The sequence below is a fragment of the Eptesicus fuscus genome, chromosome 20, assembly GCF_027574615.1.
Source record: "Eptesicus fuscus isolate TK198812 chromosome 20, DD_ASM_mEF_20220401, whole genome shotgun sequence".
Lineage (NCBI taxonomy): Eukaryota > Metazoa > Chordata > Mammalia > Chiroptera > Vespertilionidae > Eptesicus > Eptesicus fuscus.
Genome location: NC_072492.1, coordinates 50,923,420 through 50,936,467, shown reverse-complemented (window position 1 = coordinate 50,936,467; position 13,048 = coordinate 50,923,420). Strand labels below are relative to the sequence as shown.

Genomic DNA, 13,048 nt, shown 5'->3' with positions numbered 1-13,048 from the left:
TGGTCAGGGCGCAGGGAGGATGGGGGCTCCCCGGGCCCCCGGGCCTGGGCCGACCTCTGCTGACCCGGCTCCGGCCCCCGTGCCCTGGCCGACCCTCTGGGGCCTGGGTGCACCGTCTCGCAAGGGGCTGGTGCCTTCCAGCTCTGCCCCCCAGAGTGGGGTGGGGGCCGCAGAGAGAGGAGGAGTTTCCACCGTGTCCCCCACTTGCCCTGACGGTTCTCACCCCCAACAGGAAACAGGTCTGGCGGTGGCGGCCTCGGCCTGGGCACCCGGGTTCGAGCTCCGGGCTCCCGGCCCGTCGGCCCCGCGGGTGTGGAACCGATTTATTCGGTAGCTTTGCCGCTGATTAGTTGCAGGTGAGTGGATGGCACGTGGTTTGTGTTGTAACAATATTTTGGGACAATTAGATTGAAACCACATTGTTCGAGGCTGCTGGCGGCTTGCCGCAGCCCTGCACTCGGCGTGCCCCTGCGGCTCCCGGCTGGCCGGCCACCCCACCTCCTCGGCCCGGCCTGAAAGGCAAGGGGCTGGGGCCCCTTCTGCAGGGGGCTCCCAGCCTCACCCCCACTCAGGCTCCCCGCTGGCCTCCTGCTGACCTCAGCCTCCAGCTGTTTCCAGAAACAGGTGCTGGGAGCCTTCCCCGGGCAGGTGTGTGGGGGGGGGGTGTCCTGGGGCCCAGAGAGGGAGAGCCAGGCTGGAGGGCCACCCATTCCCACCAACAGGATCTCTGCACCTCCCCAGCAGGGAGTTCACTAAACACCCCATCCTGCCCCAGCCCACAGCACCCCAGGCTGCATTCTCCTGGAGAGGGGGCCAGACCTGTGACCCCTGATGGGAGGAAACAGCCAAGGTCAGTCGGCCTGGCTGCTGGGTGGGAGGGTCTGGTCCCCCCCCTCCACTCCCCACCCCCTCACGGGCAGAGGGGACAGGATGCAGGTCATCCCCGCACTGAGGGGCCACGCTCCCTCCCTGCTCCGTCCGGAAATGGGGCTCAGGGTCCATCCTGTAAAGGTTGGGGGCTGAGAGGGGGCCCTCGGCCCAGGCCCAGATCAAGAAGGGGGTCGTGGACAAGGCCCGAGCACAACGGGGTGCACAATGGCACCCAAGACCCGCCCCCGCCCTAGGAACAGCCAGCAGCAGCCTGGGGAGGTCACGGAGAGTCGGGCTCGTGGGGGATGGGAAAACGGGGTGCAGGGGTGGTGCCCGCTGGGGTAGCAGCCTTAGGGGCTTTGCAGAGGAGCTGGGGTCACACTTCAGGCATCAGCCCTGCCTCACAGCACCTGGGGCACCCTCTGGGGACCTGGGGGCCGTGGTGGTGGCCAGGCTCGGCCGGCGACCCCCCCACCCCCAACCTCATCCACCACCCAGAACCCCATCGCGTCGAGGCCACAGGGCCTGGTAGAAGGTAGAAAAGGGCTTCCGATTCCAAAGTGATGCTGGGGGGGCCGCTCGCCTCCCCGGTCCCTCTCCCGGCCGGGCTGTCAATCACAGTGCCTGCTCCAATCAGGGGCGGGCGCGGAGCCCAGGCTGGCCAATCAGAGCGGGCTACGTTGGACCACGTGACGCGGGTCTTCGCTGGGAGGGACTCGGGCCCCCGGCAGAGGGCGCGGGGCGCGGAGGGGTGGGGCGCCGGCCCCGGGCCTGACCCGCTCCAGCCTGGACCCCCCTCTGCACCGCGGGTTTCGGGGCGTCGCGCAGGAGAGAGGAGGCGCCAGGCTGCCGACGGCACGAGAGGACCTGCCCGGAGCGGGGCGGACCCCACCAGACCCTGGACGCCGGTGAGAAAGGCGGAGGGGCGCCCCACCTGCCGAGGGAGGGGGCTCCTGGAGGGGCGGGGCCCAGCGCGGGGTGAAGCTGCGGAGGGCAGACCTGGAAGGACCGCTCCTGGGAGGGGCGGGGACCTCCCTCCCGCCGGGCACCCAGGCAGCGGGAGCCGGCACCCCACCCCTAGGGGGTGCGGGGACCCCTGAGGCCCACAGGCCGCCCTCCCCGAAGCGCAGGCCGGGACGGAAGCTAATGGCGGTGTCCGGGGAAGGCACCCGCCGCCCGGGGCGCGGTGGGCCGCCCGCACCCCCTGGGTGCCCGGCGGGAGGGAGGTCCCCGCCCCTTGCCCCGCAGCACCCGGAGGCCTCCCTGTTTTCAGTCGTTATTGCTGCGTGTCCCCTGTATCCTCCCGAGCTCACAGCCCGCCCCGCCCGGGCCTCCACGCCTGTTGTGTGTCCACAGATGCGTCAAAGTTCTTGGGCTGATCCCGTCCCATCCACCCACCCACCCCTTTTTAGAAAATACTAGAGGCCCGATGCACGGACCTCAGCCCAGGCTTCATCCGGAAGGTTGTCCAGAAGGACGTCCGGTCTAATTAGCATATTATCCTTTTATTATTATAGATAGATATGTTTTTATTAATTTCTCTATGAAATCAATAAAATATATTTTTTTAAAAAGACAGAGAGAGAGAGAGAGAGAGCAGAGAGAGAGAGAGAGAGAGAGAGAGAAGCATCAATGATGAGAGAGAATCATTGATCGGCTGCCTCCTGCATGCCCCTCAATCATTGATCGGCTGCCTCCTGCACGCCCCCTCCTGGGGATGGAGCCAGCAACCCCGGCATGTGCCGTGACCTGGAATTGAACCCTGACCTCCTGGTTCACAGGTGGACGCTCAACCACTGAGCCCTGCCGGCCGGGCAGGAGGCCTCTTCTTCCATAGGAAGGTGTGGTCTGCGTTCCCTTTCAGCTGGGGTCGCTGCAGGGCTTCTGGGTCAGCCTCCCCCCACCCCACCCCCCAGCCAGCTGCCCAGGTCCATCTCACCCGGGTCCAGCCTGGCGCCTCAGGCTACCCCCCAGGGGCTCCCGCTGTTCCTTCCCCTCCGCTGCCACTCACATCCCTCGTCCCTGAGTGAAGGCTGGAGGTGACCATGGTCACAGGGGGTGTTGGGGAACACAGCCGATGCTGGGGAGAAACGGGAGTGGATTTGGGGCTCCCTGGTCAGGGCTGACACCGTGGGGGCCCCCCTCCAGCTCCCTCTCTCTGGGCCCCAGCCACCTGCCCTTGGGCTCACCTGTGGGTGCCTCAGTTTACCTTGTAACGTCCAGGCTCCCGGGCCTGGCGTGAGCCCTGTGGGCAGAGGGTGAGTCAGAAGCAGGCAGAGGTGCCCAGACGGCAGGCCAGGCCCCGGACGTGGGCGCCGGTGTCCCAGGCGGGCAGAGAAGTTGGTCTCTACGCCGCCTTTCCGCACGTGGCCCGAGGGAGGGTGGGGGTTTGTGAGCCCCACGTGGGCTCCGTCGCTGTAGAAACACCGACAAAATAAGAGGTGCCCCCCGAGGGCCAGTTTCTGGGGACCAGAGCCCTCACAGCAGTATAGAAGGAAACTGTGATGCAACCATTGGCGGGGGGGGGGGGGGGGGGGGGCTTAGCCGCTGAGCCGTGTGGCAGCGTTGGCGGCAGAGAAACACGCCGGACCCAGCTGGGCCACCCCTGGGCACGGCTCACACACAGCCTTACACGTGAAGGCTCGTTGCAGCTTTCTCCTTGAACAGCCCCGGACGGGGGCGGCCCGAATGCGCCAGCACAGGGCGTCCGTGCAGGGCGCCCAGACGGCAGACGCCCGGCGGCACGAGGAGAGCGGGCCCTGTGCGTCTCAGGGTCCTGTCTGAGCGAGGAAGCCGGCACATCCCGTGTGACTCGGTGTCTGGGAACTTCACGAGGCAAACTGGTCTGCAGGGACGGACCTGACAGCGGGGCTGGCTGCGGGGCTGAGGGCGGGCCGGAGCTTCCCGGTGCCGGGAGTTCCGCGTCTCCATCGAGGGGGCGATGCCGAACCTCAGCGACCTGCACGGGAAAGATGGGTGCTTTACTGTCGCTGAGTCATAGCTTTAAAAAGTAGATTTCACCACCTCCTGTTTCTTGATTTCAGAGAGACATGGACTCAGGGTTCCAGGCACTCGGGCCTCACTGGTGCTCCTTGGACGTGCCCTGACGGGGACCGAACCCACTGTCGTCCCATCAGGACGACTAACCGACGACGGAGCTGCCCGGCCAGGGCTCTCGGTCCGAACGCCGATTAAGCAGAACCCTGCGCGACGCTCTGGTCACTTATCAGGTGACAAAGGCCGGCATGAGCGGCAGCCTCCAGCCTGGCCGCGTGCGCAGGGAAGCGGGCGCTGCTCCGCGTGGCGGGGACGGTGTTGGCACCGTTTGCGGGCAGCGTGGCAATAGCACGCACAGCCTGGCACGTGGTGCCTCTCACCTGGCAGGTCCTCTCGTGGGAGCTTGGTCCTCCAGGCACGCTTGCCTCGGGCACACGGAGCGAGAAGCCGGAAGAGCCACCTGTCCCCGGCGGGACCCTGGCTAGATGCGAGGAAACTGACCAACCGTCCCCGCGGCCCGGGAAGGTCCCGGCACCAGCACTGGAAATCCGGGTGGGACTTGGACAGCCCCAGGCCCCACAGACCTAATGGCCGGCTGCCCTGAACACACGGCACAGACATGCCAGGGAGGGCGAGGGAGACAGGAGAAGGGGCACACGTGGAGGGCGCCCCTCAGGGAGGGAGGGAGACCACACACCCTCGGGGCCGGTGGCAGGGAGCCAGTCGCAGCTGCTGCCTGTAGAGGGGGGGGCGGGGGCGGGGAGGGGGCGCTGCTGTCGCTCTATCCCTCTGTGCCATCGGATTCTCGTACGTGGTGTGCGCATGGATTTTAGGATTACAGGTATGTTTTCTAGTCCAGCCAGCATGGCTCAATGGTTGAGTGTTGACCTATGAACCAGGAGGTCAAGGTTCAATTCCCGGTCAGGGCACATGCCCGGGTTGCGGGCTCCACCCCTGGTAGGGGGCGTGCAGGAGGCGGCTGATGGATGATTTCTTTTTGTTGTTGTTAATCCTCACCCGGGGATATTTTTCCATTGATCTTTTTGGAGAGAGTGGAAGAGCGAGGAAAAGACATAGAGAAACATGGATGTGAGAGAAACACATCGATTGGTTGCCTCTTGCACGAGCCCCAACTAGGGCCCAGGCCGGGGAGGAGCCTGCAACCATGGTACGTGCCCTTGATGGGAATCAAACCCGGGACCCTTTGGTCCGCAGGCCGACGCTCTATCCACTGAGCCAAACCGGCTAGGGCCCATCATCACTAATGTTTCTATCTCTCTCTCCCTCTCCCTTCCTCTCTGAAATCAATAAAAAATATTTTTAAAAAATATATGTATTTCTTAAAGGAAATGTGACCTTGGTCTGCAGTCAAAGGCAGGTGGGGGGTGGGGACCCTGCATTATGGTCACAAGGAGGCGGATGCTGGTAGAGGGGCCCAGGGTAGCGGAGGAGGACCGGGCCTGGAGGGCGTCTCCGGACAATGGTCTAGGAGACCCGGATGGACCCCGGGCAGGTGCGTCTGGACGTCTGAGTGGGTCTGAGTGGCCGTCAGTCCTCCTCCTTCCCGGGAGGTGGGCCTTTCCAAAGATGCCTCTCGCCCAGGACCCGCCTTCGGAACCTGCCCGGCCCCTCTGGCTGCCTCTGAACCCCTCACCATTAGCAGGCAGCCCCCCTTTTCTGCCGAAACCTAAAAAAACGAACAGCCCGGGATTGTTACGCAAATTGATGAGTGGGGCCCTCGCAGGCTAATTCCTGAGTCTTAATGAGTGGGAAGATGAGGTTTTTATTCATCACTGGGGCTTTTAAAATTGCAGTAAAGTGGCCCACTTTATAAAGAAAAAATCAATAGCGAAAAGAAAACAGGAGTGTGTAAATGGACAGAGTGACAAAAAGCAGGCCAATTACCCCCAAAATGAGACACAGTTATGGCTCCATTAACTCAATTATATTTTCAAAAGGATTTCTTCCATGCCCCCCCCCAACATGCCTGTAATTTTTACATCAACTTCAAGCCATTTAGTTGCATTAAATTATTTTGTGGGAGAGAGAGGTGTGTTTGGGAAGAGGGGGCCTCGGTCTTGTCCGGCCCCACTGGGGAACCCGGGCTGAGGGGGGACCCGGGACGGGGACCCTCCCCACGTGGCTGCGCCAGAGGCAGCCGGGTCTGCACGCCCTTGGCCTGGTTGTCCCAGGTCCCAGGACCCCTGTGCCCTGCACTTTTATTCCCGGACGGCTCCCTGCTCTGCACCCCCCGTGGGCGGCCTTGTCCCTGCCAGCCCTCAGGTGGGCACCTAACCTGGCTGGCTTCCTGAGTTTCTCTTTGTCTCGTTAAACAGTTAATTTCCTGGAGAAGTGGGGAAATTAAGTTGCACTGAAAATACCACCACCTCCCGGCCGTCGTGGCTCAGTGGCTGAGCGTCGACCTATGAACCAGGAGGTCATGGTACGACCTGGTCAGGGCACAGGCCCAGGTTGCGGGCTCGATCCCCAGTGTGGGGCGCGCAGGAGGCAGCCGATCAACGATCTCTCTCATCACGGATGTTTCTTCCTCTCCCTTCCTCTCTGAAATCAATAAACACATATTTTTAAAAAATGCCACCAGCAACATTGGGGACTGAGTGGGGGTGTGCAGGCCGGGCCGGTGGGCAGGTCCTGAGCGCCTGGCAAGCGCTCGGCCTGGGGCCGCCTGAGGCTTGTGCACGGCCTGGGCCTGCAGGTGCCTGGGCTTCCGCCGGTTCTTAGACTGCGCAGCCTGAGGCCCCGGGGCTGTAACCTGCTTTTCCTCCTCGGCGCCCGGGAGCCCAGCTGCCCTACATAACCAGTCTCCCGGCTCCCGGGAGGGGTGAGTGTCGAGGATTTGAGTGGAGAAGAGGAGGAGGAGGAGGAAGGCTGGGCACGGAGGGGCAGTCAGCCAGGTCGCCGGAGGGAGAATCTAAACCCAGCCCGTGTGGGCAGGTGGGCGGCAGAGGCTCAGGCTGAGCAGTGGGGGTGGCCCTGAGGGGAGGGTGGGGGGACCATGTGTGTGCACGTGAGAGACAGGATACCCCAACTCCCTCTGCCTGACCCCAAGCCCTCGGGAGCCTAAAGCTCCCGGGCCTGAAGTGTGAGCGCACAGGTGGTGGTGGGGCTGCTTGCAAACCCATCGTCTCCCCCATTTAGGGTGAGGTCGTGGGGCTTTGGCAACGGGGGGGCGGGGGGCAATCCCAGGACAGGGCAGTGGGTGCAAGGGCTGGGCCCAGCAAGGCCTGGGATCCTGGGAGAGGGGGACAGCTTTGGCGGGGGAGGGGGGTTTGGAAAGGCAGCTGGGGGCTGAGGGAAGTTGGGCAGGGCGGGGTCCAGAGGCCTCAGCTTGGGGGAGCAAGGGGGTGAGGGACTGCCCAGTGCAAAGAGAGCCCCGTGATGCTGTGAGAGCACCCAGCCTGCCCCGCCCCCCCCCAATGCCTCCAGCCTCACCTCCCACCCACACCAGACCCTCGGGCTCCCACCCCCAGGCGGCTCTCCTGCCTCCAAACCCTGTGGATGAGGCTGAGCCCCGCTCTCCCTCCCTGCCCTGCACCCCTGGGTGCCCACGGTCCAGGGGATCTGGGCAAGGAGGGACCCGCCTCCCCAGGACAGCCGCGTATCAGTCACCTGCCTGCCTGCTGTCGGCGCACGAGCCGGCCTGCCCTGCCAGCAAGTGGCCTCCCGCCCGTGCGCTGAAAGCGGCATTGTTCCACGAGGAGGAGGCACGGACACCCATCGCCGGGCCAGCCAGTTGGTCGGCTCAGGCCCAAGGGCGGCCCCCAGGGCCAGCGTGTGGGCAGCCAGCGGCCCGGGCAGGGCCTGGCGTGAGGCCTGAATTCAGGGCCCCCTCCCCGTTCTCAGCCCCTCAGCCCCGCTCGGCCTGGGGATCAGGAAGGAGGTGCAGCTGCCTTTGACCCCAGAATTGGCTGCGGTGGCATCGCCCCTCCCCGGCGCTGGTCCAGGCGGCCTCTCGCCTCCTTCGGCCCCTGGGGAGGAGCCGGGGGCCCGGTGTCCCTGGGGCCCCGCTCTCGGCCGCTCTCCGTCGCCTGCAGGGCGGGGAGCACCTGGCCAGGGGCCTGGGCAGCACAGCCTCTGCTCCTGGGAGGGTGGGGGACCGGCTGGGTGCAGGCGACAGGCACGGGAACTGGCCCTCCGGGACCAGCCGTCCAGCCCGCTCTGCGCACAGCCTCCGGCCTCCGCCCTCTGCTCGCCCGGCCTTCCTCCCTCGGTCTCTCCCTCGCGTCTCTCGCGGCCTGTGGGTATCTCCCATCTCTGCACCCTTCTCACCTGACCCCAGCCTGTCCTCCACGGCGGTCAGTCTGCCGGAGGGAGAGGCTGCCCGGAGGCCCGGACCCTGTGGGTTGTGTCCTGGCAGCCTGGATCCTGGGGCCCCGAGCAGCGCCCGGCCTGCTGGCCTCCTCAGTCTCTAGGCTCTGCATCTCCTCACCACCCAGGCCCCCGATTCCAGGCCCCTGTCCCGCCCACGGCTCTGTGGGCGCCTGGCTCCGAGGCGCCCGGCCTGCTCGCACCTGTTCCGGTCGGTCCCACACGGACACGGGCGGTTCTCCGGCGCCTCCTCCCCATCCTGTCCCAAGAGGTGTTCGGGGCCTTGGGACCAGCCCCTCCTCCGTTTCTCTGGGCTTTCCCTGGAGAACAGAGGCCTGACCCCCAAAGGGCGGGAGCGGGGACCCTCAGGCGGCGGGGGCTCTGCGGCCAGGGCCTAGAGGCCAGAGGGGGCCAGATGGACGGCCCAAGGCCGGGAGTCCCCAGGAGCCATGAGAGGGTCTCCAGAGGTGGGGAGGTGGGAGGTGCCCTGAGCGGGGCCAGGCAGTCGGTCCCCCCATCATCCTGAGGAGCGGCCACAGGGCCTGGCCCTTCTCGGGCAGCAGCCACAAGGGGGGTGTCCAGGCCACCCTGCCCCAGCCCGCGGCTGCAGGACCTGCAGGTGGGGGGTCACTGTGGCGGGTGTGGGCCCGGCTGCCCCACGCACCTCAGCCCACGGCTGGCTCAGCCCTGCACCAGCTCCCCGCGGCCAGGAGGGCCTCCTTGAGGGCTCCGGCCGCCAGACACTGAGGTCCAAGCCCAAGGTCACCGCCAGCCCTCGCTGCAGGAAGGGAGAGGGTGAGCGGGAGGTTACGTGTGGAGGGAGGAGGGAAATAAAAAGAGATTACATTTTTAAAAGGCACTCGAGCTGTCTGCTGACACCATCTCTGGTCTCCGTCCGTTTTATAGCCTGACGGACGGAGTGCTCGGCTGCTGGGCCTCTTCCTGCCGATGCGGGGGTGTGGGGGCGCGGGGGTGTGGGGTCACGAGAGCCAGCCCCAGGGCAGCCTCCTGGACCCCCCACTCCTCCCCCTGCCTGGCTTCCGCTCACTCGGCTGCCCAGGTGGTGAGCGCCCAGCCCCTGGCGGGGGGCGGGGGGGCACCCTTTGCGGGTAGGACCCCGAGGGCGGGGGGCGGGCCTGGCCCCGCTGTCACTGCCATCCATCCCCCTGACAGGCCCATTTTCTCCGGGTTTACGGGACCTTTCTAGCAGGAAGTGCTCTCTGCTGGCTGATGGATGTCTTCACCTGGCCTTTGTTCCCAGCCCCACTCCGCCCGCCTCTGCAGGGCTGCCCCTCCGTCCAGTGTCCAGTCCCCCCCCCCCCGCCCCCGTCCCCCTCCAGGCAGGGACCAGGCTTGCCTCTGCCTCGGACACAGTGTTCCCTGGGAAGGCTAGTCCAGGGGTAATTCCAATTTCCCGGCCGGCCGAGGGGCCCCCTGGCCGCAGCCCCCCCCCCCCCCCCCCCCCGGCACCTGCACAGGTGGGGAGCGGCCTCCTGGGCCGCGGGGAGGATGACTGGGCGGCACCTGGGGGAGGGCCTGTCCCTCGGGGGGAGGGGGCGGGCTGCTGCAATAATTGTTTTTTTCTGCGCTACCGGCTTTTGTTTTGCCTTCTCCCCTGACGTTCTGGCTGAGCCCTCCTCGCACACCTGGGGCCAGGAGGGGCCTTGCTCGCCGTCTCCGGAGGGGGCGCAGGTGGGGCCGCAGCGGCGCCTCCGGAAATAAGGAAAGCCTTTGCGTGCAGCGGCCAGCTCTCCTGGTCTGACGTGGCCTGGAACATGCTTAGAGAACTTAGAGGACGTGGCACGGGAATTCAGCTCAAGGCCACCTGGTCCCCACCTCTGCCGGGCGCTGTCCCCCATCCTCCCAAGGAGCATTCTGGGAACCTGGGACCGTGCGGCTTCCTCTGTGCCCCCAGGCTCTGCGTGGGGGGGGGGGGGAGGCTGCTGGACAGAGGTGGGAAAGGCCTGGCTTCCAGGAGGGGGCTCCGAGGCCGGGCTGCAGGGGCTGCAGAACGCCTGTGCCCGCAGGGGAGGGGGAGCCGCGGAGCCTGTGTTTTGGGGTTTGGGCTGAGGCATGAGGAGGGTGTGGAGCTGAGGCTGTGCACTTTGTTTTTTAATATATTTTTATTGATGTCAGAGAGGAAGGGAGAGAGAGAGAGAGAGAGAGAAACATCGATGATGAGAGAGAACCATGGGTTGGCTACCTCCTGCACGCCCCCCACTGGGGATGGAGCCCACAACCCGGGCACGTGCCCCGACCGGGAATCGAACCGCCACCTCCTGGTTCATAGGTTGACCACTGAGCCGCGCTGCTGGGCTGCCGTGCACTCTGAACCCTCTCCCGCTGCCAGGCCAGTGGCCGCCCCACTCCTGCCGGCGTGGAGGGAGGCGGAGGGGCCCTCTTCTCCTGGCCACGTCCCCCAGACGGCGGCATCGGCACGGGCAGGGCCACGGGGCTGTGTGGCGGGCTGGACCGAGCCCTGAGCCAGGAGTCGGGTGGCCTGGCCGCCCTGCCTGGTGACCCTGCTCTCCAGCACGGCTGACCCCGGAGCCTCAGGTGTCCTCACCGAGGCGGGCCCCCTCCGACAGCCGGGTCAGGTGCAGGCAGTAGGGCCCCCCCCCCCTCTACCCCAGGAGGGTGGTGACAGCTGGGGGAGCCCTGATAGGGGCCGGGCCTGGGGCTCAGCATTCCCGTAGCCCGGCATTCCACGCCCCCTCCCGCGCCATCTGAAAACTTCACCTGTGTCTCAGCCCCCAAACCACAGCAATAACAGCACCAGCCCGCGCCCGCACACCTGCTGCTCCCCACACGGCCGCTTCCCTTCCGTCCACCTCTCCGCAGGGACTGGGACCGCTCCTCCGCCCCGGGGCCCAGCACCTGACCGGCGGGGGGAGGTGGGCGGTGCTGGTCGGGAAGGGGGTCCCGTGGGTCAGCCCCGCGGTGCCCCAGGCCCTCGGTGGGTCTCATTTTCCTCCAGGGCTGCGAGGGGGTGAGGCCACCGAGCTCAGATGCAGCTGCTGGTGCGGCTCTCGGGTTGGGGGGGGGGTCCTCTCACAGGCTCCTCCTCGGATGGGGAGATGGAGACTGAGGCTGCCGCCCCTGCCCCTGGCCCCTTGCGGCCTTCCTGCTGGGCAGGCTCTTGTGTCCACGAGGCCCCGGCCCCTCCCCAGGACACAGGCCCGGGTCCCCAGGGAGAGCCGTCTCCCCTCCCACCTGTGCTCCCGGCTCCATCCCGACGTGGCTGTCGGGGGCCCTAATTGCCAGGCTCCCTCTGCCGGGCCTCTGGCCTCTGCACAGCTGGGGAGGATCTGTCGGCCCAGGCATGCCCGCCCCTGCCGCCCACCGCATTCCTGCATTCCTCCCCCAGGCCGGCTGCTGCCCCCCACGGGGTGGGGCGGCCAGGACGCAGGGGCCCGAGGGCTGCAGCTGCTGGATGGGGAGCCTGGATCCCGCCAGCTGCGCGCCCCTCTTCCCCCCGCCCGGGGACTCCCAGCTGTGTCTGCCCCCCTCCACCACCTGCGCAGCCCCGGCCCCAAACCTGGCAGACAGGAGTCAGTGACAGGCTCCCTCGGGGTCTGCTGGGGCCGCCTGCAGGGGCTCTGAGAGTGAGGGAGGGGCACGGCTTCCCGAGGGGGGACCCTCTGACCTCCAGGGTCGCCCTGTCCCCTGCGGGTCACAGCTCTCCGGGGAGCCTGGGCAGGGCCCGTGGGGATCGCGGTGTCTGGACCAGCCCTGTTAGGGGCACGGCTCTTAGGGGAGACAAGTGCCACCTCTGTGTCCCGGGGGCTCTCCCGGCCGTGGGGGCGGGGAGCAGGGCGGGCTGTGCGGGCCAGGGTCTCAGCCTGGCTTCACCCCAAACCGCCAGGCTGAGCTGGACAGAGGCGGCCCTGGGTCTGCCTGGCTGCCGGGGCCTAGTGTCCTGGCTGAGGAGGCCGGGAGCCGTGTGGCCCGATGGCTGGGGTCGGGTGCCAGGGGGTCCAGGGCCAGCGCGGGCCGGCTCGGTGCGTCCGGAGGACGAAGCCAGACGGGGCGGTGCTCAGCAATCGCTCCTGCGAACGTCCGGGTCCTGCCGTGGGGACCACGCCCTCCGAGGCCCTGGGGACCTGCGCTGAGGCCGTGGGGAAGGGGCGGGGCCGGGCCTGTGCTCGTGGCCCTGTGTCTGCCCGTGCGGCTCTGTGTCCCCGGCTCTGTGTCGGCGCAGCTCGCCCTCCTGCTGGGGGCTGTGGAGACGGGGACGCAGACAGCAGGTGTGCTCAGCCCCTTCTAATCGCAGGAGGATAACGAGACGCGGGCCGTTCCCTCCTGGTGGCCACGGTGGTCAGGGGCACCGGGAAGGTCGCACCGTCCCTGCAGCTCGTCCGGGTCCCTCTCTGATGGGTCTGGGGACACGCTTCCCATGTGGCTGCTGGGCAGGGCCTGGCTGCTGGCTCCCGCTCAGCCCAGGGAAAGGGGACGCCCCGGTGGGGACCAGGTCTGCGGAGGCCACACCAGGCCCCCAGGGCGCGCACACAGGCCGCCTGGGGTTGGGTCCGAGTGCTGTAAGAGTGATCGTTGTGTCCAGCTCCCAGAGACAGGACCCCAGCATCCAGCCCCTTCTCTCCCCGACGGTGCCATGGCTGTGGTCTCCACGGACCTAATGAGAAGTTGCTGTCTTTATTTATATTTAGACTAGAGGCCCGGTGCACGGAATTCATGCAAGAGTAGGCCTTCCTTCCCTCCGGCTGCCGGCAGGCACCTGGGACTCGGGACCTGGGCTTCCCTCACAGCCCTGGCTTCATCCAGAAGGTAGTCCGGTCTAATTAGCATATTACCCTTTTATTATTATAGATACATTTTTATTGATTTCAGAGAG

General features: G+C 66.5%; 1 long non-coding RNA gene across 1 annotated transcript; it reads left to right on the top strand.

Moving 5' to 3' along the window:
• The first annotated feature begins 1,583 nt into the window (after positions 1-1,583).
• On the top strand, positions 1,584-4,601 carry LOC129147309 (uncharacterized). The gene is made up of 3 exons (XR_008554671.1): positions 1,584-1,778; positions 3,915-4,100; positions 4,255-4,601. It is a non-coding gene; the product is annotated as an uncharacterized LOC129147309 (long non-coding RNA).
• Positions 4,602-13,048: the final 8,447 nt, after the last annotated feature.